Source organism: Lactuca sativa, chromosome 5 (assembly GCF_002870075.4).
Source record: "Lactuca sativa cultivar Salinas chromosome 5, Lsat_Salinas_v11, whole genome shotgun sequence".
Taxonomy (NCBI): domain Eukaryota; kingdom Viridiplantae; phylum Streptophyta; class Magnoliopsida; order Asterales; family Asteraceae; genus Lactuca; species Lactuca sativa.
In genome coordinates, this window is record NC_056627.2 from 169594384 (window position 1) to 169620125 (window position 25742).

Sequence of the window (25742 nt, forward strand, 5' to 3'; positions counted from 1 at the left end):
GGGTTTAGGCCATGGAAAGGATTCTGGGATCGGAACTGGAGTTCGGAACCCCAAGAGGCCTAGAACAGATTGCATGGGAGAGATTCCCGGGAAGGATGGTTCAGGGCGACGTACGACAGTTTTAAGCGGTCTGGTTAGATTGAAGGTCGGAAGGCGTACTAGTCAGGCCGAAGGCTCGGGGGATGGTCCAGACAGGCCGCAGGCCCAGAAGGGCGGTCTAGACATGCGGAAGGTTCCGAGAGGGGTCCAGATAGGCTGAAGGCCTGGTAAGGCGGTCCAGTTATGTTGAAGACTCTGTATGTGTTAGTGGATCTGTATGCAAAGGATGAGTGAATATGTCGCCATACAATAGTAATCGATATGGTCTGGCCCCAAGTATTGATCATGATAATAGAGTTGACCGGAGGCCGTGCGTAGGCCTTGTTAGTTATGTGACCGAATTCGGAGTATATGGGAGTTCGAGAATAGCAGTTGCTCTACATGGATAGTGTTGAGTGGAGTTTAGCCCAGTGACACTTATTGGCGTGGTTAGGATCGTTGAGTAGGCTTCCTGGAAAGGAAGCCATGTAGCTCCGGAAGGAGTGTAGGTCCTCAGAAGGGAAGGCAGTAGAGTAAATGGATAATCGAAAGTGCTTCAGTATTGTTGATGAGCATTGGGATTGTACCGAAGGTGTGGAAGCACATACGGGTTGGATGCCCGTTGAAGTTGAGGGACGGTTAGCACTGATGCGAAGTCAGGGGAGATCGGAAGTGATGCACGGGTGAATCCTTGGATCCCGAATTATGGTTATGGTCATGAGTTATGTGTGTAGTGGTGTTTCATCCTAGGAATGGATGGACCATCATAGGCGTGCCTGGTTTTCCAGCCCGATGCTGATTGTTCCAGGTACGATGTGTATGAACGTTATAGTTGGGTGTTCAGGAGGGTTGCTCAGAAGCTGTGAAGTGTTCCATTATCTCAAAACGGTAAGGGATTTGATCCAGGGAGGAGACGGGATGAGTTTCCATCGGTGTAAGTTAAGAGAAGTGGCGCCAGATGGGCAAGAGATAGCAGGATGATACTGGGTCAAGACTCAGTGGTTTGGAATGGTATCCAATTTTTGCAGGTGGCGAAGGAATGCGTAAGGCAGAAGTAAGGTAGTGTCTTCAGGTGGCACCTAGTTGATGAGTGTTTTCATCAGAAAAGAGAAGCTGATGGTCGGCTTTAAGCGGTTATCAGGACCCTGCAAAGGAATAGACGGATTTTAGGGATTCGATAGCAGTGTTGAAGTAATCTGGGTCGGTTGAGATCGGGGGATGCATTGTGGGAGTATCGTTCAGGAGTTTGTGTTGCAGCATGCTTCGAGGACGAAGCCTAATTTAAGTGGGGGAGAATTGTAACATCCCGAATTTCAGAAGTGTGATTTAAAGGTTTAAGGTGTAATTTCGAAGAAGGACTCGACGAGTAGGTACACTTACTCGCCGAGTCAGAGCGGGTTTAGGTCGTGAATTAAGTGACCAACTCGCCGAGTCGGAAGTTGGACTCGACGAGTTGGTGCTGGAATGAGAAAAACCTGATCTTCGGGGTTTTTCCCCCTTATTTAAAGGACCTTATGTCCTTCACCCCAACCCCAAATCCCCCAAAGAGTTCCAGGAAGCCTAATATCCGTGAGTTTGAGCTTGGAGAAGTGTTTGGAGCTTTGAGAAGTGAACTTTGTGAAGGAGACTTGTAGATCAAGAGGCTAGAATCAAGGATTTCGTGTGGATCCAGAATGCACTCCAGCTTGGGCACATTTTGGGAGGTAAGAAGTTGTTACCTTAACCTTTTTCTTCTAGAATCATTCATATAAGGGGCCTAAGGCTCTCATTGGTTAAGGGATTTTGTTATGGAAGCTAGATCTGAAGCTGAAACTTCAGATCTGAACCTCTTTTAAGTCCTAAGCCCATAAATTTTCCAGCTCTTGCAAGGATGATACTCTCCTAAGGTGTAAAGCTCCATTAGAAACTTAGATTGGTCATTTAGAGCCCCTAGACCCTTGCATGCACATAAAGTTTGCAATTTTACGTGATAAACATACCCTAGAAGCTTGGATCTACAATATGGAGCCGCTGCATGGCTTAGAAAGCCACTGTATGGATTAAGAACTGAAGCGACTCGGCGAGTCACACGGGTGGACTCGGCGAGTTGTATGAAAAATGGGCAGGAACTCGACGAGTTGCAAGAACAACTCGGCGAGTCCGTTGAAGATTTCCTTGGACTCGGCGAGTTTGTTCTTGGACTTAGCGAGTCAGATCGTAGAACCCCAACCTCTTTTAGTTAAAGCCTTGGATTAGTGAGTCGGTTGGTGACTCAGTGAGTTGGACAGGATGGGACTTAGAGATCGTTAGATTCGGCGAGTCTTGGGGCGACTCAGCGAGTTAAGTGTGTTATGAGAATTTTCTGGGTGAGGGAACTCGACGAGTCGATGGGGTGACTCCGCGAGTAGAGCCAACCAGGAAGGTTGACTTTGACTTTGACTTTGACCAAGAGTTGACCAGTTTGACTTCCAAGGGTATTTTGCTAATATTGGTATTTATGGAATTGTTTCTTTGGTAGTGTTCTGTGGTGAAGATCGTGTCGGTGGTCGGAGCAGCTTGGTCTTATCTTTTCAGTCGATAGTTGTGAGGTGAGTTATCCTCATTTTATAGACAGGGTCAATGGCACCAAGGCCGACCCTTTATCGGATGGGAATCCGGGTATTGTTTGCTATGTTATTTATTTGCTAGATCTACATCCTGGTATTTAGGATGGTATTATGTTAGTGACCTGGTTAAGGTCGATATCCTGGTATATAGGGTAATCTTATGCTAGTAACCGGTTAGGTCGGAATCCTGGTTAGGGATGTGATATGCTATGTGATCTATTTGATTGTCTGTCTGGTTAAGGATTGTTATGTGATTAACTGTTTTATGTGCACTTGGTTGTTTAACTGGGGTTGGGTTAAGGCGGTCCTGCTCTGTGCTGTAGGCCAACATACCTAGGGCGGACCGGATATTCCGAAGGCCTATCGAGCCATCCGGATAGGCTGTAGGCCCCAAGAGGGCAGACCAGACGTGCCGAGGCTCGGAGAGTGGACCAGCCCGACTGAAGGGCCGGTGCGGGCGGACCAGTCATACTGTAGAATCAGAGAGTGGACCAGGTGGATTGAAGGTCCGGTGCGGGCAGACCAATCACATTGTAGACTCGATGTACATGGCTACACTCGGAGGGTGGACTAGGTGGACTGAAGGCCCGGTGCAGCGGACCAGTCACATAGTAGACCCGATGTGCATGGCTATTCTGTATTGTGATATGATATGAGTATGGTTATATGTGGTTGGTATTTTGGGGGTAACTTACTAAGCTTTCGGGCTTACGGTTTAGTGTTTTGTTTCAGGTACTTGAGGAGATTGTGGCAAGGCGAAGACGTGATCGTACCGGTCCTCATGTTTTATGATTTATGTGATATGGTTCTGGTGGATACTCTGATGTTTAAGCTATTTTGAAAACAAATGTATGAACTTAGTGGTTTTTGAATGAATTAAAATGTTTTAATTTGTCTCAAATTTTATGGTCGTTACACATATACAATAACAACATACTATGTTTCCAATGAATCATCGGGTTGGAATACCCCAGACCCTTCAACCATCGGGTTGGAATGCCAACATACTATGGTGTCCAATCAACCATCGGGTTGGAATACCCCATGCCCCTCAACCGTTGGGTTAGAATGCCAACATACTATTGGTCCAATCATCATCGAGATGAAATACCCTAGGCCCTTAACCATCAGATTAGAATGCCTCGACCTGTTGGCTTACGCACAAAGCAGTGAAGTCTCAACCACCGACCAAACATGTGCAAATAATACAGATAAGCATACCATTAACCAACCAACAAATAAATAAATAGATCTTACATATCATTAGGCATAGAATCATCCTATTTACCAGGATACTGATCTAACAGATCAGTATAGCATAACATCATCTATCTATAAGGATCCCGAACATCATCTATCTATAAGGATCCCTATCTGACAGATCTCAACTATATAAAACATGCATAACAAGATATCAATCCAAGGGCTGGCATTGGTGCCTTAGACCCACAAGTACAGTGAGGAAAAATTATCTCACAAGCTGAATTGAATTGATAAGTCCCGACTCCGAATCTCAACGCTCTACTCAAAGCCTACATCCACTAAGTAACGAATTCCATGAAAATCCCAACAAAATCTAAAATACCCTAAAAACTCAAACATGGTCAACCCAACTGAGTTAACTCAACATGGGCTGACCTATGTAAGTAGGCAGGGCATTCCCATAAGTACGCTTAGCGTACACAAGACAACACATTGATCAAGTTACGGGGTGGCTGACCGAGTACGCAGGGCGTACTCCCACCTATGTGGGGCGCACTCTCGTAAAATCCATAACTTCATTAAGTGCTTAATGACTTAAGAACTTAAGCCCAAACTTTAGATCTATGGTCCAAATGCACCCTAAAGTCATAAAGTCTCCAACTTTATGACTTTACATGTCCAAAAAGTCCTTAATACTTGGTGTTAATTGATTAAGACACTCCTCAAGATGCATGAGACACTTCTAAGCACTGGGACCTCATTTTTATGCCTAAGTACCCCTACAAGGATTTGAAAGGACAGCTCAAAACATCTAGAACATGCCATGCTCAAGACAGAGCATTTGGGACCAAAAAGAAGCATAAAAACACCAAATAAAAAAGATCTAGCAAACAAGCCCTCATGGTATGAACTTTATACCTTGGAATGATGGAGAAAAGGGCAAAACTTCCAAATCAAAATCTTGCTTCAAGCTTCCAAGTTCCTTGATGCAAATCCTTCATTGAACACACCAACAACCCATTCTTTAGCTCAAAACACACTCACTAAGGGTTAGGGTTTGCCAAAGACGACTCAAAGGGTATGAAGGCTGAAAAGGTGGGGTGAAATGAGCAATAATGACGCTTATATACCACCCAAACCCTAAAAATTAAGGTTTTCTCCTGACAAGAGTATGCCCTGCATACATAAGTGTACGCCCAACGTACTAGGGCATGCCCTATTACACTTAGTGTATCTTCATGTACACTCAACGTACTCATCTTGATTAAATTATCAAATTGCCACAAGGCTTCAAGGCTTATTCTCATGGAGTTAGGGACTAAAATGTCAAATGATAAAACCATAGGGATGAATTTAGAAGTACTTGAATCTCGAGATGTTACAACTATTCACCACTTGAACTAGACATAATCTTCGAAGTCTGCTGCAATGAACAAATCATGATAATGCTCCCGCATCTCAGCCTCCAGCTCCCAGGTCCAATCGGAGCCCCTCTGGTGCTGCCACCGTACCTTCACCAAAGGTACATTCTTGTTAAGCAAAACCTTTACATTCCTTTCCAGAATAGCTATTGGCCTCTCAACATAGTTCAATCTCTCATCAAGCTGAATATCATCCAAGGAAACCACAACATCCTCATCCAACATGCACTTTCGCAACTACGAATCATGGAAATGTTGTGAATCTGACTGAGCACCTCAGAAAGATCCAATTTGTAGGCTACCTTGCCAACCCCATAAATAATCTGATATGGCCCAATATATCGGGGATCGAATTTCCCCCTCTTCCTGAATCGAATCACACCTTTTCGAGGTGAGACTTTCAATAACACCATATCGCCGACCTGAAACTCCAACTTGGATTGGCGTTGGTTGGCATAGCTATTCTGCCGACTCTGAGCAGTCTGCAATCTCTGTCTGATCTGCTGAATCATCTCCGTCGTCTGAAGTACCACCTCGGTCTGTCCCATAACCTTATGACCAACCTCACCCCAATAAACTAAAGTACGACATCTCCATCGATACAAGAGCTCAAAAGGCGGAGCACCAATGCTGGAGTTAAAACTGTTGTTGTAGGAGAACTACGCAAAAGGTAGGTAGGAGTCCCAACTCCCACCAAAGTTAATGACACGGGACCACAACATATCCTCGAGGGTCTGTATCATCCGAACATTCTGACCGTCGGTCTGCAGTTGATAAGTTGTGCTGAAATGTAACCTCGTGCCCAGTTCATCATGGAGCTTCTGCCAAAAACTGGAGGTGAATCGAACATCACGGTCTGAAACAATAGAGACCAGAACTCCATGGCGAGCAACGAACTCGCGGATATATTGATCTGCATAATTTATTATACCTACTAGTTTTACCAACTATCTAATTAACTATCACGACTTAAGACATTCTACCTTTTTGTAAATAATATACCACTAACAGTCGGGTATCGAACACATGGAACGGATTTAATTAATTAATTTAACTACTAAAAATTAATCAAAAACAATAAAAAGTTAATTGGGTTTTTATCTTATTTTGCAAGTTCAGATAAACTTAATCACTTAACTAAGAAATTCAATCAATTACTAAAAACACTTTTGTTTGGTTCAAATCCACTTATCTTCTATGGTTAGCTACTAATTATGGATTATTAAAGTTGGTTACCAAAATTTGTATTATTAGTAAATAAAGTCCAAATTTACTAATGTTTCACTAATTCATATAAAACTATGTATGGTCACACACAATCAAACACAGAATCAGTAGTGGATTATGAGCTGGGCTATGTAAGGTTTATTTAACAAACATAATTGTGCTCATAATTTATGTTTTCTAGCATAGCTAAATTTATTTACTTCAATTACTTATCTAAGATTGGGTCGATCCTAGATTCAAGGGGACCAGAAAACTTCTTGTAATGTTGTTGTAGAAGCTCCCACTTGAGTAAACACCCATTGCTTGCAAAAGATAGGAAAAACTTCTTGAAGGCTAAATTTAACAAGTGTCGCTAAAAGTCCAACTGCCTTTTGTAAACAGCATTAGCGACACTTTTTCAAAAAATGTCACTGAAAATGCTGCACACATTTTAGACTCGAAAATTGCTCTTTTGTCTTCAAAAAATGGTTCCAACTTCATTTCTTGTTACATATTTGTACAAATAAATTATTTCAAAAACTAATCTATTACTTTACAAAAATAACCAAGAAAAGCTAATCTATTTAATTATTACATACCATATGAATAAATAAATTATTACAACCATTTTATAACAAAAATAACCAACACAACAATATAACAACACATTGGTCCTTACCTAGTTTATGCACATCATATACATCAACATATACATAAAACACCCTTTGTTTTCCTAAGACAACTTTATACGACAAAAGATGCATGAAACTTTTGTCACATAAAAAAACAATTATAAAGTTGTCATAGAAAATATATATGAACTTATTTTTATACAAAAATAAATTATCCATATTCTCCAAAAACTAATATTTCCAAAAATCAAAAAATCTAACCAAACTTGCAAGGTAGCTCTGATACCAATTGTTGGGCTTTAGTTCAAAAAAGTTTCACAAAACTAGAAAAATATGGCAACGAAAAACTTTACTTTTGAAATAACATAAACATTTTATACCCACCAAGGATCTTTTTGCAAGTTATAAAAATATTAAACAACCAAATGAAGGATGAATAAATAACAACCTTTGTAGTTCTTTGGGTCCTCTAGGTAGGCTTGGAAGTTGATTAAGAATGTGGAACCTTTGAGACACCAACAATAACTCACCTTGATGTAGATGCTAGTCCAAAACTCTTAAATCCTTAAGCTTGAAGTTCATAACCAAAGTACGAATTTCAAGATAATTAATACAAGTAATTTCTAACCTTCTAACACTTTTTCAAGAGAAGAGTGAGAGAGATAAGAGAGATTTCAATCATTTCATCAAGCATAAGAATGAATCAACAAGCCATAAGCAATCCCCTTATCTATATGCAAAAAATGAAGGTATTAACAATTAGATACTTACACTTTAGACAAGCTTGTCCCATTAAGCATATTTGTCTCCCCATGCTTTTAAGGCATGCCTTCTTTTTCGTTATTATATGCAAAAACCCATGACTTCCATCATAGAAGCATGCCCACGTTTTTTATAATAAAAAGAAGTTAAACTTGGTAAATTTTATAAACTTTTTTATAAAATAAAAACCTTAACTTTTTGGTAAAAGACAAAAAGTCCTTATGGTCCAAAATGTTATACATGACTTATTAATTCATACTATATGAAATAAAATGTTACTAGCTAATGAAAATTAATATTTCCATGAAATAAATATTTTTCAATTTAATTATAAGAGTTTTATTGAATATTATTAAAATCAATTTCTAATAAATAGTCAATTGTACCAAGTTGTTGTTAGTGTCAGCCATTAGTATCATATGTTATTTAACAATATCACTTTAATATGACATACTAGATCTTTCATTTACACCGACTTTGGTTTTTGAATGATTTTTTGGGGTTTAATTGGCATGAGGAATGTGAATTGTTCTTGAGGTTTAGTTACACTCAACTTGTAGGGATAAAAATGGTAGAATACTCAAGAGTTTAACTTTAAAGGTTTGCAATATGTTTTCTTTCCCCAATTAAAAAACATTTAATTGGGTGTTGTGTTTTCAAGACTTCATACACTGCTTCTCTCTAAGGACCCGTCACCTAAGCTTCCCGCTCTAGGATGTGTTTTTTTAAGACCCTCAATTATGTTTTTTGGTTTCACAGGTTCGATTCACTGATTCATGGGTTCACAACTTTTAGTCACAACTATCGCTCTCAAACGAGATTTTACAAGTTCCGTTTTTGCTATGTTATTAACATTATGTTCCTTTATATATGCATCTTGCTCCGTCGTCCATGCACCCTACTCCTTCGTTAACATGGAAAGCCTTTTGTGAAAATCTTTTTTTCTATGATGTTTTAGCTTATTACGTGTCTAATATGAAAACAATGGCGTTTGTTTTGCATTTCAACACTTATGCAATTTGTTTCCACCATTTGCAACGATATATTTCTCACTTAATAAATGGTAATTATTTACTCTTTTGTTAAATTGTGGATGATTTCGTCAGGTTGAACCTCTTGAAACACGGCTCGACGATTTCTTCAAATTACATTGTTTTAAATTATCAAAAAGTAAAAATTGAATTTTTTTTATTAAACTTTATAAACAGTATTTTCATTGCTCCTCCTATCTTAAAATAGTGTATTATCTACTTTAAGTATTTTGTGTAACAATTACGACTTTGTATAGGTGGAATAAGATATTTAGGGATTTTTTGTTACCATCATCTCAACATTTGATTACATATAAAGACATTGGCTATAAATTATTCTTAAATACACAGATTATTTGTTTTTCTCAACTTGCAACTTATTATAAACTTGATTTTCCATGATCTGATTTGGATTTCTCCATTAATCATTAGTTTTTTCATGTCCATTTGATTTTGTAGTTTTTTTATGATTGCCATATGGTTATATTTGGTTGTATAATGATAGGGACAGGGATCTTGCATTTTATTGCCTCTCTTGTGGTTCGTCTCTCTTGATGTATGCTCTTTTAGAACTGCCAAAATATCTCCTCTCTTATGGGAATTGGTATTATCTATAAAAAGGACAATAAATATTTAAAAGTGGGTAGCACCATAGCACGCTATGGAAAATGTCAAACAAAAAGAGATTGAGCTTTTCTTCTTCGTCTATTTAAGTTTCATTCAACAGGAGAAAACTTATGTTTTTGAGTATTCTAATTTTAATTTCAATTTTAATGTCATTCTTTTTGTGTTTTTAATTAACAACTTATTAGAATTAGTTTTATAATAACGAATATCAAAGTACTTCCATTTAATTATTTATTTTAGCACATTCTCAAATATTCCTTTTTCATTTTCTTTTTTAATAATAGCAATCTAGTTTCATTTTCTGTTTTTTATGTTCTATAGCATATTTCAAATATTCTGTTTTATTTTTATTTATTTACAATTTGTTTTTTATTTCCAGCAAATTGCAAGAAATAGCAACATACTTTTGGTTTGTTCAAAAAATACAATGTTGTAATAAAAAAATAAAGTAAAATGATATAAAAAACAAGAAGTAACAAAGTACTTCCCTTTAATTGTTTATTATATCATCTTTCCAAATATTATGTTTTTTTTTTTTACTTTGATTGCAAGAAATAGTGTCACATTTTATTTTATATATATATATATATATATATATATATATATATATATATATATATATATATATATATATATATATATATATATATATATATATATATATAATGTTGTAATCGAATAAAATGAAAGTAAAATGCTAAATAAACTAGAAAGCAAGGGGCTTTCCTTTAGTTATTTATAATAGCATCCTACTTTTTATTTGAAAAATAACCATTTACATAATAAACTTTGGTAATTTTTTTCAAATCTATTTAGTTTCCCTAAATAAAAACATATGGTAAATGTTATAAATTCTTTTGATGTTTTTGTATTCATGAAAAACTATATTTCATTTCGGTATCATATTTTATTTTCTTTTTGACCTATATGGATTGATGTAAAACATTAAAATTTATAGTTATGTGTTATTTTAATGTATTTGGATTCATCTACAATTTATTTTTATGTGTACTTTTAATGTTTGAACTTGTAAACATCAAATTCATAATTTTTATATGTATTTATGTGAAGGAAAATAGAAAAAAACATGAAAAATATAGAAACCGGTTCACTCGGCGGTTGAACCGGTTAAACCGGTTGAACCAGAAACCAGTCACCATACCGGTTCAACTAAAAAACCGGTTTTTAAAACATTGGTAATAGGTCCGAATGTCAAAACTCAGTAGGTTTTTTAAAAATAAAATTAGCAATGTCAATTACTATTTATTATCAATATTATTTTAGTTTGTCAACTGTATAGTACACGAATCTATCCTAATCCTCAATTCTAATAAAAGACTCCTCTATTTTCCATTTTTCATTTTTTAGACCTCAATTTGCCACGTGGCTTCTTAATATTCACTTTCTGCTTTTTTTCCCACTCAAATTCAGCATCACGTTTACGGTTCCTCCTCTCTAGCCTAAAATAAAATTCAAAATTTAAATCCAGATCCCGTAAATTTCAACACACTCCTCTTCATATACAACTTATCGACTCCTAAATCTTCGCCTCAATTTGCAGATTACCTAAAAATCCACCATAACCACCGTACTACTTAATATATGTTGTTTCTGAATAGACCCATACCTACCTTTCTCCCTACATAATTTCATATATACCATGCTCCTATCTATCTCCCATTTCGTCTTAATCACCTATCATGGAGGTCATGATAGAGATTGAACCCTGCAAAATCTGCCTTGCAAAGTCTGTCCACCAGGTGTTTGAGGAAATGTTACTCTCAAGAATCAGTCTATGATTGTTCTTTCAGACCTCAAGGCTGATGATAATGGTTAAAGAGGCACATTTTCTTTGTCTTCATTACTTCATAGACATGCTTCTATTTGTTTACCAAGGTATATCATATGTCTTCGCAATGCACTCCTTTTTGGAAACTAAAAATGAACACATATAATTATTTAGAGGCCTTATTTTGTTTAGTGGTTGTTTGATGTATGACAGACATACATTAGAAGGAAAGTAAACTGTGGCCATGGATTTGACTGGAGTTCTATCACAATAACGTGTGATTGCATATTCAAAATATGGCTATAAAACTTGATAGAAAAATGATAGAAGTTTAGGTTGCGTTTAGTTACGGAAAAATAATTTTCATTTTCTGTTTTTTGTTTTCCCTTTTCGGTTTTCGTTTTCCGTTTTCATTTTTTATTGAAAGATTTAGAAAACGCGTTTTCAAAATCTTTCATTAAAAAATTAGAAAACGTGTTTAGTTCATTTTTTGAAAACGCGTTTAGTTCATTTTTCATTTTTTATTGAAAGATTTAGTTCATTTTTCCGGAAAACGACCCATTTTTCTGCAACTAAACGCACCATTAGTTTCTCATATTTCTTAAATAACACTTCAAATGCTACTTGATCGTTCTAATCTATCCGTATATTAAATGCTATTGGGAAATGTTGATAAGTATAAAGTGGAAATATCTTAAATCGCTTGATTAAATGATATCTTTCACTCTTCGTTTTTCCATGATCCCTGATTTTAGTTTCAAATGTTGCAATAGTTGGAAGATTTGATGTATTTCTTGGTGCAGGTTAACTTCTTGGTTATCAAACTTGGTTATGTTAAGGCCAATTGTTCTTAATTTCATTACAGAAAGGTTAAATTTTAGATGTTTTTAAGAATCTGTAAGTCCATATGGTGGCAGGTTGGACCTTGACATTAATTCTTTAGTGTTTTATGTGAAATCTACCTCTTTTGGCAAACTCTGGTTAGATAACTCGATAACAGTTTTCCAAAGTTTAAGTTTATTTGTTTTTATGAAGAAGATCAACACTCATTGACTAGAAATCTTGGACATGCTTATTTATGTAGGTATGTGTTCTTCTCGTTTTTATGTTTGATTTTCCAAAGTCCATATGGTGGCAGTTTAGTTGTTTTTATGAAGTGTTCTTCTGCGAACAAAGTCGAATATGTTTCTATTTCTATGTTTGATTTTCATTACAAGTCGATTTTGTTTTCTTGTTTGTTTATCTTTTTAGCATTTTTTTTTCGTTTCGTGAGAGAAAGGTTGATAAGTTGTGATATTTGTTCATTCATAGTTACTCTTTTTCTTATTAATAATCTGAGTTTTAACTATTTGAATAACTTTTTTGGAATTATGTTGCTATGTTGAGCATTTAAAATTTTAAATTGTAAACTCCTTGCTCGATTTTACTATTTTTGATATTTAAACTATGTAGTTTTACTCATTTGGCAGCAGCTTATCTTTTGGAGCATTGAAGCACCTATTATTCCCAAAGGTCCATCAAAAATCAGTAATGAAAAACTCAAAAAGAATATGAAAAGAGAGGACTACTACGTGTATATTTTTATGAGTTAATGCTATATACATATATACATTTATTATTTTTCTTTATAAAATCATGTCAAATAATGTAAGATGCATTGGGAGCAATCACATCCAGTTCAAACTTGTAATCTTTTAGTCAACTACTTTAAATCGATTTTTTGTGGATGATAAATATCACTTACGATATTGGTTATATATATACTTTTGTTTCATAACAATAGTAATTAATAATGTTATTGCTTTAATAAAAAACAATATACACTTAAAGCTCACATAATGTTTTTCTTAATAAAATATACCTAAGTCTAAAAATGATGTCATATTACAATTTGATAGCATTATACCATAATATAATATAAATTGTAATAACATAATATAATATAAATTGTAAGCTCAAACAAACTTTAGAACTTTTAGGTATATCTACATTCAATTGGTCGGTTTTAATATACTTGAAATATTAACAACTCTGCATTAATACACTTAAAATATTAAAAAGTGACATTATTTTAAACTTAACCTATCGATTCATTGTTATATGTGGATTTTGACGGGTTATAAGCTAGTAAAATATAATTTATAGAGTTGGAAAAATCAAAAATATGATCCTTTCATTGTAACAAATGTTTGTAATATACAATATTTTAAAAATATAAAATAATAATTACTAGTTAGATATTATAGTACTTATTATGTTATATAATAATGATATAATGATGAAAATACTAAAAGAATCGTTATGGACTAAACTATATATAACATATGTATATCTATTTTTTTGATTAGTATAAAGGGGTGTTTGGGGTATCTTTTCAGAGGGCAAAAGAACTTTTGGGAAAAGTTCCAAAAAACCAGGTTTCCTTCTTTAAAAGATCCAAAAAGTCAGTTTTCCTTCTTTAAAAGATCCAAAAGGAGATTTGAAGGAGCTTTTCCCAAACATCTTTTGTCTGTTATCTTTTCCCAAAAATTCTTTTGCTCTCTGAAGAATACCCCAAACACCCTCTAATCAGCGACAAAGAAGGATATGGAGCGATCAAACAAAATCCGAATCCAAATTAAAAAATAATCCCATGTATCTCCACTTAAATTCATCTCTCACAAGTCACAACCCACTCTTCTCAACTTCATTCTTCGTAGCGGTATGAAGATCTTCGTGAAAATCCTCACCGACAAGACCATTAAGTTGGAGGTTGAGAGTGCGGATAGAATCTACAACGTCAAAGACAAGATTCAGTACAAGGAAAGGATCCCTCCCGATCAGCAGACGCTTATCTTTGTCGGAAAAACATCTAGTATATGACGGTAAAACTCTTGCTGATTATAATGTTCACGAGGAATCTATGCTGCATCTCGGAATGCAGATCTTTGTCAGTACCCCAATGGGCAAGTCCATCGCTTTAAATGTTAAAAGCTGCGATACCATTGGTGAAGTGAAGGCCAAGATTCAGGATATAGAAGGGATTCCACTGCATCAACAACGGTTGATCATTGCTGGGGAGAACCTCGAGGGTCCTAGAACGTTGGCTGATTATAACCTCCAAAAAGAATCTATATTGCACCTGAGTCAACAGTTTGGAGATGATATGCGGATTTTTGTGAAGACTTTGACAGGGAAGACGATCATTGTGGTTGTAAGGAGCTCGGATACCGTTCGTGATGTGAAAGAAAAGATTGGAGACATAGATGGGACTCCATTGTCTCAATACCGTTTAATAGTTCCGGGAAAGAACTTCGAGGAGGATGGTAGAACTTTGAGAGATTATAACATCACAAAGGAATCTACCGTGCACCTTGTTCGATCCGGACAATGTTATATGAAGATATTGGTTAAGTCTTTCATAGGCAAAACCATGAAGCTAAGATGGGGATTGTTTGGGAGCATTGATGATTTGAAGGCACAGATTCAGGAAAAAGAGGGGATTCCACGGCATCACCAGCGATTGTTCATTGCTGCAAAGAAGCTTGATGAGGATGGTAGAACTTTGGCTGATTATAACATCCAAGAGAAATCTACATTGGATCTGGTTTTGAGGTTGGAAGTATGTGGAATTATCAGACACCATTAAAGATGTGAAGGCAAAGATTAAGGAAAAAGAGGGCATTCCAATTAATCAGTAGAGACTTACATATTTAGGGAGGAAGCTAGAAGATGAACGGGCTCTGGCAGATCATCATATTGAGGCGGAGGGTACGCTGAAGCTTCTCCTGTGTGTAACTGTAAGTGGTCGATCATGAAGACAATGTATCTTCATTGTGTACTGTCTTCATGTTGATCCCAATTTCTGAACCCTATCTCTTCATAGATGTTTGACTAAGATTTTTGTGTGACTTGGCCTTCTGATTTCTGAACCATATCTTTTTTTTTCTTTCCTTTATTAAATATTGGAACACAAGGTTAACCATATACCATTTGACACACATCAACCAGTTTCCCTAACACTACCTCTTTAGAAGAAATTACACAACATCCTTTCCAACATAGTAAGTAGCCAAGCTTCCATGAACTTATTTATTAAGGTAGATCTCCGCCATTCGAAAAATCCTTACCTTCCAATTTGATAACTTTATTTAGAATTTTTTTGTATAACTTTTAATCAACCTTCTTGCTTGGTCAAGCTATAATTAGGAAGACAGATAGTGAAATGAAAGGTTTGTAGGTTTTCTGTTACGAACATTAGTCATATTATCCACCTCCCTAACTTTAACTCCACCTCAAACAGATTACTCTGACACAAGATAAAACATGTAAGAAGTTGAACAATATTTGTAGAATGTTCGAGGGACCAATATTCCCCCAAACAATTCAGATCATCGACAAAGAATACGTCTAAGATTTCAAAACCTTCCAACCCCACTATCACACCCATGACAATCCTTTTATTTCATGCTTCTGTGATAACACATGCAGCCCTTCCATTCGAGTTACATTTACAAGAATTGAAGCATAAGAAAGTGTTGACATCCATCCCCATTGGTGATTCATTCACAAGAAAGGAAGTATAAGAAGAGTTTTAACAAGTTCTTCGTCTAGGCTTTTTATATTAAGAGAAGTCTAGGATTATTTAATTTTTTATGATTATGTTGGTCTTATAGATCTTATGACATCCAATCTTTCTTCAAGTTATGTCGTTTGTTCCAACAACTGACCAAAGGATCGTCGTCCGATGCTTAAGAAAATGGTGTGCCGAACATACGAAAAATAATCAACCAAGAACATAAGAAACGAGAATGTAGTTGTTAAATAATTGGATCAATACGGTGGAGTGACAATATATATGAGTTTGAGAAAATTATTTATATCAACTTGGCTTGTCGAGATCAGAAAAAAGAAAGAGATAGATGAGAAATATGTGAACCAAAGACAAGGTTTCTTCATTTATTTAAATAACACTATATGACTTGCTCCAAGAGACAAGCAAAAGAAACTACATATTTGACTCAAACAAAGGGTATCCATAATCCATTAAACTCTATGAAGTTCAATGGATTGTCATATCACTACCACATCAATATTTTAGTTTTTATTCAACTGTACTCTTTAACATCCATACTCCATTAAACTCTACAGAGTTTAATGGATTCTTACATTTGGTTTGAAATTTAATTGAAAAAGAAAACATCAAATCCATTGAACCACTCAATGATTATACAACTCTCTCATTCAACTCTTCTCCATGTCATCATTCACACTCCACTAACCATCTATTCAATCTATTCAACTCTTATACCATGTCATCATTCACACTCCACTAACCATCTATTCAATCTATTCAACTCTTATTAAACCCCAATTGTGGATACTCCAAGACTATATAAAATTTCCACCTATTTTAATTTAGGAATACTCGGTTAATATTCCACATTCCCCCTTTTAAATGGATCCGGATCCAGATTAATCATTTGAAGCTTTTGCACATGTTGGTAAAGTTTTCTCCCGCCAACTTCTTAGTAAGTATGTCTACGTATGTCTGCCTTTTGCTCTTTCGAGGATATAAATTCAACAATGATTTGTCCATTCTCCGCACATTCCCGAATGAAATAAAATTTAGTATTATTGTGTTTGTGTAGCCAGTGGAATAAAAAAACTTCATCAATTGGATTGCCAGTTTTTTATCAACAAAAAGTTTTATTGGCTCTCCTTTATACTCGTTTATTTTGCCAAATAAATTTTTTGGCAAGCCGCCACTGTAGCAGCCATGAATTCCACTTCGTAAGTTGATTATGCTACAATCTTTTGTTTTTACGATTCCCACATGATAATGCTTCACCCAAGATAGAAAACCATGTCACTTGTGCTTTTATGGTCGACGACATCCTCACAAGATCAATATTCGGAAAACCACATTAATATGTAGTTTCATTTCATTCGGGAATGTGTGGAGAATGGACAAATCAATTAGAGCATGTATCAATAAGATCATCTTGATAGAAATGAAGCAAGTTCTTTGATACCCGAATGAAATTCGATAAAGAAAGTTCTTTAATACCCGAATGAGTGTCGGCTTGATCATACGAACAACTTTGGAACCCAATACTCTTCAAGTTTAATTTTGTCCAAGAAAATATTCCATGCCTTCAGACGTAACACATAATGAGCTTTAAAAAGCTCGAAAACTTTAATGACATAACACATAAAGCGCTTTAGAAAGCTTGTAAACTTTATGTTAGATTATTTTGAAAACAAAGCCTTCGGGATGTGATATTATCTCACCATTTAGAAAGGCGATCCTTATGTCTAAATGGTGTATCTTTTAACTCCGTTAACCCGCTAAAGTAATATTCATACAACACGTTGAGTGGGTTAAGCTCCAGAGAAGAGAATAGTTGCAGAGACAAGAGGCAAGATTGGGGCTATTTTCTGATATCTCATTCCAATGCAAGTTACAACTTAAATAGCAAACAGAACAAACATAATGCATAAAGTAGCAAAGAAAAAGGAAAACATGTAAGCGTGCAATTGACTGCTAGAGTGGTTTCCCACTTATTTCTCCTAAAATGATGCATGCATGAGATACTTCTTCAACAATAATAGAGCCATTGTTGACCAGGTCTTCAATCCTTATATCTGGCGGGTCTTCTTTTAATTCTATTGGGTCGGGTTGCGGGTTGTGGTACTTGTTTTTCCAGATCCATATCAAATATCTTGTTTTTACACAAAACCCCTTGCAATGAAACAAGCCTTATACTCGACAACTATTCTGAATCATCTTTTTTAACATTGAATACCCATTTTAATCTAATGGGTCTGTGACTGGAAGGTAAATCAATGAGCTTTGTGACAAGAAGGTAATTAAACCAACGAGCTTCCAAGTGTGATTCCATTGAAAAAATATACATAAAAATTTGTACCATTGGCATATTGTCTTCCGATGTAGCATGCTATTCACCTACGTGATTTATATGTAATGAAAACATAGTATGATTCCCATCTAAAAAAAATATGAAGAATTGGTTAATATAACACAAAAACCATATTCAGTGAACTATGGAATAATCACATACCGTAAATCGCATTCATGTCTTCATCATCATCACTAGAATTGACACTTCACGTTGTTACTACCATGATGAACTTCCTCACAACCTTTGTTACTAGGTTTTTCAATCTAAGAAGATTTGGGAGGAATAAAATGATTTTGTAGGCATATGTTGTACTCTTGGATAGGGGTGTTTACGGTTCGGTTTATTCGGTTTTTAGGGTTAAACCGAAACCAAACCATTAGTTACGGTTTTTGTCAAGAGAAAACCAAAACCGAACCGTTCAAAAATTAAAACCGAACAAAACCAAACTGTTACTAACGGTTTGACTCCGGTTTGGTTTCACGGTTTGGGTTTTTTAGGCCCATTTTAATCGAGTCCATTAGATTGTTAAAAAAACTACAATATGTTAAAACAAATAAAATTCTGCCAAATATTGTTAAAAAAATTGCAAATTGAAGCTGTCAAAACAGCAAAAATTCTGCGAAATATTGTTAAAAAACTGCAATATTGAAGTTGTCAAAACAACAAAAATTCTGTCAAATATTGTTAAAAAAAACTGTAATATTAAAGCTGTCAAAGCAGCCAAAAAACTGTCGAAACAGTAAATAAAAAGCAGCAAATATTGTTCCATTACATCAAATATTAGACTAATACACACAAACAGTAAATAAAAACAGCAAGTATTTTTTCCATTATCAGCAAGATCATTTCCACAATGTTATCCACTTCCAAAATGTCATTAATTTCATAAGCCTTTGCTGTCCAAAAAGTTAATATTAAAACATCACACCAAAAATTCAATATAAAACCATGAGAAGAAAACTATCTGTCAGTCGATATTGTCGGTGCAAGCGGAGCTATAGTCAGAAGCTCGGAATACATGGCACGAAGTATTAAAAAAGATAAAATAAGCATCTTATATGTATAAAGGACAGACCATACAAAAAAAATTAATTAAACCATGAACTATACGCTATAACAAAATGCAAATGTGGACTAATGTAAAATTCATGAAATGAATTGTAAAGATAAAGACTTCCATAATTAAAGATGAGTTTACAACGTAACTTTTCACTCCATTTCAGTAAACATTAAAAAGAATGAACATTCACTTGTACAATTTCAAAAAGTAGTAAAGACAAGTGTAACAGTTTCAATCACTCCTGCATTCCAACCCTTAAATTTTTAGCATGCACAATTCATAAGCCAAAGTCTACTTTAGTTACCATGACATTTTCTAATTCAAACGCCAAATCCCACATCTAACTTTGTGGTTGTCATATATATAAAAAATAATATATAATACAACAAAATACAATTACACACACACACACACACATATATATATATATATATATATATATATATATATATATATATATATATATATATATATATATATATATATATAAATCTTACGGTCCGATCCGGTTTTAACACGGTTTGAAATCTTAAAAACCGTAAGCCAAATCGTTAACTACAGTTTGAAAAGATCAAAACCGCAAGCCAAACCGTTAAGAAAAATATAAATCGTAAAACCGCGATCAGTATCACGGTTTCAAACCGAACCGCGATCACCCTACTCTTGGAATAAGAAACGAAAGTTAATTTTGAGGACGATTAATGAAAATATTCATCATGATCGTACATATGACTAGCGACAATAACAAACCCAAAATAACGATTTTGCCCTAATGTGCGTCACACATGATTCGATTTAACAGGACAAGATGACATTCGATATGGGGACTAATTACGTGACAAAAATAAACCGTAGGGTGGTACATATGCTAATTAAAAAAAAATAGACTTGGTTAAAAAAGATACATAACAAATGGACCATTTTTGTATTTTTCTATAAAAACTTTTTTACTAAACAAAATAATAATAACAAATAATATGAACCGATGATGCACTTTTTACTTTTTTGTAAAATATTTTTAGATAAAAGAAAATATTCACATAAAATTATTATTGTATTATTAAAATATTCAATAACTTTTTTATGCAATACATTTTCATTTTGATGCAGTTTCTTCCTTTTAGAAAATCATCGGAAATGACAAAGAAAGATATTGATATCTCCGCCAACAGGCCCTTTCTAGCTTTCTCTCCTCGTTCTTCGTCCTCAGGCCATGACGGAAAAACCCTAGCCGTCTAGAAGCCACACTCTTCACCAAAACACTCACTGGCAAGACCATTTCCTTGGAGGTCCATAGTTCAGACACGATTGTCAATGCCAAGTCAACGATACATGACAAGGAAGGGATTACTGCCGTCAGCAGAAGCTTATCTTTGCTCGAAAGCAGCTAGAAGATGGCGTACATAGAGTGGATTCTACCGCAACATCAACTTTTGACCATTGCTGAGAAGAACCTTGAGGGTACTAGAACTTTAGCGGATTAGAACATACAAAAAGAATCTACATTGCACCTGGGTTTAAGGTTGGAAGGAGACATGCAGATTTTTGTGAAAAGTTTGTTAGGGCATACCTACACGCTGGTGGTTGAGAACTCGGAGACCATTGGGAATGTGAAATATGTGATGGAAAGGATTCAGGACATAACTGGGTTTCCAAATTATCAACAGTGTCTGGTCTTTAGACAAAATCAACCTGAGGGGTATACAACTTTGGCAGATTGTAACGTCCAGAATGAATCTGTATTGCACCTGATTTCGAGAGAGTGAGGAGGTGGTATAAAGATTTTTCTTAAGACTTCAACAGGGAAGACCATCAGCTAGTGGTGTCCAAGGGTGGAAGTCTGACCATTAGTAATATGAAACGAATGATTCATGAGAAAGAGAAGATTCCACGACACTACCAGCATTTGATGTTTTCTGGAAAGAACCTTGAAGATTGTACAAGTTTGAGGGATCATGGCATCCAAGAATCCAATCATGCTGACTATAGATAGCTCGGAGCCCATTGACGATGTGAATGCAAAGATTCACGAAATTGAGGGAATTCCACTAATTCACCAGCGTTTGTTCATTGTTGGAAAGAATCTCGAGGACGATACATAAATTGTTACTTCTTTATCCTCATTATACATGTTTAGCATCACCATGAAACTCTTATCGCTATCAAGTTCAATAAAGCATTGCTCTTTTACGTATTTGTCAACAACTACTATTGACAAAAAGATATCGCTTTGTGACTGATAGTGTTTTTTCACCTCTTCAACTAGATGATTTAAGTTATATGAAAACGTGTCTATATAGAGACATTTTGTAGATCCAAAGGAATACACTTGCCTACAGGAGTTCCTAGCTAACCGAAAGAAGCCTTCATATTTCAATTTAAACTTGAATTCCGATATTATTTGTCTGATAACCACAATGAAAAAAAAACGGTTAATAAAATCGAATGGAAACATAAAGTATCATTCCATTGTTGATAAAAACTTACTTAATTATGGGCGTGTGAGTACTTATGTCCCATCTTGGTGCATCAACCTCATTATCCATCAAAGATGAGGATAATAAACTGTCTATTGAAAACCAAACATGATTGAATGCAGAACCAAAAATTAATCGATGCAAAAAGTTAATCAAAACCAAAATTAATCGAAGGAAGAATAATATTTACCTGTTGTGAAGAAATACGATGGTTCTAGCAACGATATTCGAAGAAATGAAGGCAGACATTCTCACAGCTTGAAGAAGAAGAAAACGTGATGAAAGTCTTAGAGATTTCACGTTTTTGAGTTTAGAATTCACGTGTTTGAGGTTTTGCCATATTAATTAGGTTTAATGCTAATTAAATCTACTTAGTTCTATTTATTAATAATTTGGAAAAGGTGATTTAGTACAATCACCTTTTATTTTGATATTTAAATATATATTTTTTGTATTAAATTTATTAATACCTCATTAAATTATAAGATTAGATATAAATATGATTTTAATAGGTTAAAAATGATATATAAGTACAAAAAGGCATTTGATCTGGCGGTAATGAGCAATCCTCTCATTTGAAAGGTCATAACTTCAGGTCTCACTTATGACATAGGTGGTAGTTAGAACTATATTATTTTTGTCGTTTTAGAAAAAAAATGATATATACGGAATTATTATGAACTTCGGAAGGATTAAACATCATTTTTATTTTTTTTTTTCATGAAAAAACCTTGTATTTTTTTTTATTTTTTTCAATATGGCATTTTTTTGGTGAAATATTAGAGTTTTTTTTAGAAAAATCTAAAAAAGTCGAGGATGTATTTCGAAACATTAAGAAGGTTAAGGGTTTTTTTTTGAAAAAAAAATGAAAAAATTATATATATATATATATATATATATATATATATATATATATATATATATATATATATAGTATGTTACATGAAAAAAATAGATATGAATTAAAAAAAAAACACAAAATATAAATTTTTTTTTGACAAAATTGCAAAAATGGTCCCTGTGGTTGGCAAATTTATGTGTTTTTGGTCCAAAACGAAACATCGGTGCACCACTGGTCCAAAATTGAATCTTTCTATCGTTTTTGGTCCCTATCTACTTAAAAAGACCATTATGCCCTTATAGTTTGTTTTTCCATTTTTTTATTATCTATTTTTAAAAACCCCCCACCACCACTTAAACCTAAAAGTGATTTTGGCAATTTGTTTTCAGCCTCTACATCAGGAAGTCACTATAGCCACCCGCCGCCAGATGCTGCCACCTCCCCTTTCGTAGTCGGCTACTATAATCGCCTGAAAAACATGCTCGATGGGCGGTATCCGGTTCACCACCGCCAACACTTCTCTGCTACAAATCTGGTCTTCTACAACCTCCATTCTCGCCGTCAACCTTCAACATCGCCACCCACCGGAGTTCATCCAAATCGAGATACAAATTTGGATTGAGAAGTTCTCCATCTCTCTTTTCTGTTTCTTATGTTGTTACCACTACCAGATCTATGCATAAACAAAGTTAATAGAGATGAACGCCAGTGGTGCAGAGGGGGCCGATAACTATCATCAACTACCACCAACTATATTGCTATAAAAAACCATCATCGTTCATCTGGTTCTCCATTCGAAAATTGTGTTCATCCAAACGTTGATTGACCCACCTACAGTCCCTCCATACTTCTCCCTTCCTCCGATTTTGACAGATGATATGATTTCTATTTTTATTTCGATTTCTAGATATTGGAAAGGGAAGGGTATGGACTAGGAAACATTTCCACGTTGTCAATTCATCCATGCATTTGCGAAATCAAGGGTACACAAACCTAGACACCATATACTTGAATAAATCATCATCTTTACATTAGGGTTCATCTTGGTCGTGATGATACAGATGGCTGGAATAAAATGTTTAAAATAAGTGGTGGCTGTAGGGGGTTGATCGGTTGGTGTGGTGTAGGTGGTCATACTGATGTAGGTGGCTGTTGGTAGCGGTATAAGGGTGGTTTAAAGAGGTTCCTATAAAGGTATTATATTGGGTGCCAAAGGAGAATGGTGGTGTTCCGATGAGGAGGAGGGAGGTTCGTCGGTGGTGGTGACGATATGGTGGTGGTTCCAAATATTAAAAAGAAATTAGGAGGGGTGGGGTGGGTAATTAGTATTTTATCTTGGTTTTTAATTGAGATAATAAGAAATTAATAGAAAGAAATTTAAAAAAAGAATTAATTAAGGACATTTTTGTCATTTCAGGTAGGGTATGGACCAAAGCCACACAATAATGCCAACCATAAGGACCAAAAACGGTAGAAAGATCCAATTTTGGACCAGTAGTGCACAAACGTTTTTGTTTTGGACAAAAATCACATAAATTTGCCAACCACATGGACCATTTTTGCAATTTTGTCATTTTTTTAAAATTAACTATTTTTTATGGAAATTTGAAAGCGACAAAAGAGGATACGGAGCGAATAGAATCCGAGAGTCAAATGTTGGGTCATTAGAAAGCCTCTCTCCTCATCTTCATTCTTCGTGGCGGTATGCAGTTCTTCGTGAAAACCCTGACGGGCAAGACCATTACGTTGGAGGTGGAGAGTTCGACTTCCATCTACGACGTCAAAGACAAGATTCAAGAAAAGGAAGGCATCCCTCCCGATCAGCAGACGCTTATCTTTGACGGAAAACATCTAGAATATGGTTGGAATCTTGCTCATTATAAAGTTCAGAAGGAATCTACGCTGCATCTCGGGATGATGATATTTGTCAGAACGCTAATGGGCAAGACCATCGCTTTAAAAGTTAAAAACTTCGATACCATTGGTGAAGTGAAGGCCAAGATTCAGGGTATAGAGGGGATTCCACTGCATCAACAACGGTTGATCATTGCTGGGGAGAACCTTGAGGGTCCTAGAACTTTGGCTGATTATAATATCCAAAAAGAATCTATATTGCACCTGAGCCAACAGTTTGGAGATGATATGCTGAGTTTTGTGAAGACTTTGACAGGGAAGACGATCACACTGGTTGTAAAGAGCTCGGATACCATTCATGGTGTGAATGAACTTCGAGGATGGTAGAACTTTGAGAGATTATAACATCAAAAAGGAATCTACAGTGTACCTTGTTCGATCGGGACAATGTGATATGAAGATTTTTGTTAAATTTCAAGACGGGAAGACCATCACGTTGGCGGTGGAGAGCTCAGAGACTATTTATAGTGTGAAGGTAAAGATTCTGGAGATAGAGGGGATTTTAGTGGATTACCAGCGTTTGATCTTTGATTGCAAGGGACTCCAGGATGATAAAACTTTGAGGGATTATAACATCCAAAACGAGTCTACATTGGATATGTATTTGAGGCTGGTAGGAGGTTTTAACTGGATATTGGTTAAGACTTTCACATGCAAAACCATGAAGCTAAGGTGGGGGTACTATGGGAGCATTGATAACTTGAAGGATCAGATTCAGGAAAAAGAGGGGATTCCTCGGCATCACCAACGATTGTTCATTGCTGCAAAGAAGCTCGATGAGGATGGTAGAACTTTGGCTGATTATAACATCCAAGAGAAATCTACATTGGATCTAGTTTTGAGGTTGGAAGTATGTGATATGAATATTTTTGTTCAGATTATGACATGGAAGACCATCAGGCTGGATGTGGAATTATCAGACACCATTAAAGATGTGAAGGCAAAGATTAAGGAAAAAGAGGGCATTCCAATTAATCAACAGAGACTTACATATTTAGGGAGGAAGCTAGAAGATGAACGGACCCCGACAGATCATCATTTTGAGGCGGAGGATACACTGAAGCTTCTCCTGTGTGTAACTGTAAGTGGCCGATCATGAAGACAATGTATCTTCATTGTGTACTGTCTTCTTGCTGATCCCAACTTCTGAACTATATCTCTTCATTTGGTTGTAAAAGGAATTTAGGGTGCGTTTGGTACAGAGAAGTGGA

At 35.5% G+C, this 25742-nt stretch overlaps 1 pseudogene; it reads left to right on the forward strand.

The window, feature by feature from the left end:
- The first annotated feature begins 14037 nt into the window (after positions 1-14037).
- LOC111891346 (polyubiquitin-like) lies at positions 14038-25506 on the forward strand (annotated as a pseudogene).
- Positions 25507-25742: the final 236 nt, after the last annotated feature.